Below are 1648 nucleotides of genomic sequence, written 5' to 3'. Positions count from 1 at the left end.
TTAATTAGATCTCAGGACTGCAGAATTAGATTAATCACAATCCATGGTCCATATGGCTCAATTTGAGCTATTTAGCTAGTTTCTATTATCAGTTCATTTTTATTTTTTTCAATCCTGTGTCTTTATTAAAGAGAGCTAGAAAGAGACTATACCTGGCAGCCAAGGAGTGAGGTACTGGGCAGAAAGGTGGGGTGGGCTCAGGTGCTGGGGACTCAAGGGGCCCAGGAGACCCTTTCCTGGCAGTGGCTGAAGAGATACCCAAGGGTGAGCTTTCAGGCACCGGGGCAACCAGCTGGTTCTGCAGGGGGTGCAGGGTAAACTGGGCTGGACTGGAATTTCCCTGAGGCCATCTAGGTCTACCTAGATCATCCATTGGTCCTGACCCTGTTCATTGCCTCCCTTGTCCACCTCATTGACTTCTCCAGCTTCTGGTGACTCCTTGTAGTCATTCATCTCATCCGTGTCCTGCATGTCCTCATCATCCTCTGAGTCCTCTTCACTATCCTCATCATTATCCTTATCCTCCTCTTCCTTGTCATGATAGTACTCTCAGGACAGCTTGCCAATATGTACCAGGTTGTCGTCTCTGTCTGCGATGCTCTGGAGTCAGGCCCAATAGTCTTGTTCTTGCTGCTGCTACAGCTCTGTCTCGTCAACGCAGGGTCAATCCAGATTAAACCCCAGCGCTCGGTCATACTGGGGAAGAGTGAGGGAAACAAGGTGGACATGGCTCCTAGACTGAGGTAAAGGGTCAGGTGAATCCAGCTTTCAGATGTGTTTAGTTTGGGTTTTTATTGGGTTACGATACAATTTGGGGATGGGGTGGAGTAGAAGGTAGCAGCGAAGTAGCTCTTGAGTCCGGGCTTCACCACTTACCAGCTGTTTGACCTTGGCCAAGTCACTGAACCCCCCTGAGCCTCAGTTTTCTTATCACGCCAGGAGGCAGCAGCTGGCTATCAGTTCATTTTTAATAATACAATAATCACCCACAAACCCTCCACCCAGAGCAAAAGTCAGGACCTTGACAATAACCTACATCTTATCCGATGACCACTCTCTCCTCCAATGAGCCCATCACCTGCCTCCCCATGCCCCAGGATCTTTATCCTGTGTTTTATAGTCATCGTTTCCTTGTTTTCCTTTTCATTTAACTTTATTGAATCTATAAGTACTCCTAAAAAGGATACCTAAACATTTTTAGATGTTTTTAATACCACAAAAAGGTATAATGCTATTTGAAATATTTTGGGGTTTCCTGTCTTTTGTTCAGTAGTACATGGCTAACATAGAGCCATACTGGTGAATGTTGGGCCGTTCATTGATCTGATTGCCGTATAATTGTCCACTCTCCTGTTCATTCATGTTTGGATGATTTATAAGTTTTTGCTTTTATGACTCTCGCCACTATGAACACTGTTTACATGCCTCCAGCTGTGTGTGTATAACAATTACTCTTGGGTATATCCCTAGAAGAAGTCATCTTCAACTTAGAAGGTAGTACAAAATGTTCTCCAAAGTTGTTATGAGACAGGGAAATTGAATGACTCCATAAAAATCTGCGTTTTGTTCCTTTTCTTGTTCCTATTCTTGCTAGGACCGGTACTCCCCCACCTCACTATACACATGCGTCATAATGTAAATAGCGTTG

General features: G+C 44.7%; 1 pseudogene; it reads right to left on the bottom strand.

Moving 5' to 3' along the window:
- Positions 1–360: 360 nt before the first annotated feature.
- Positions 361–848, bottom strand: LOC102747240 (anaphase-promoting complex subunit 15 pseudogene; annotated as a pseudogene).
- Positions 849–1648: the final 800 nt, after the last annotated feature.

The sequence above is a fragment of the Leptonychotes weddellii genome, unplaced genomic scaffold (assembly GCF_054177405.1).
Source record: "Leptonychotes weddellii isolate Sample4059 unplaced genomic scaffold, ASM5417740v2 HiC_scaffold_17686, whole genome shotgun sequence".
NCBI classification, from domain to species: domain Eukaryota; kingdom Metazoa; phylum Chordata; class Mammalia; order Carnivora; family Phocidae; genus Leptonychotes; species Leptonychotes weddellii.
The sequence above is the reverse complement of the archived record's forward strand: the minus strand, read 5'-3'. Positions and strand labels throughout refer to the sequence as shown.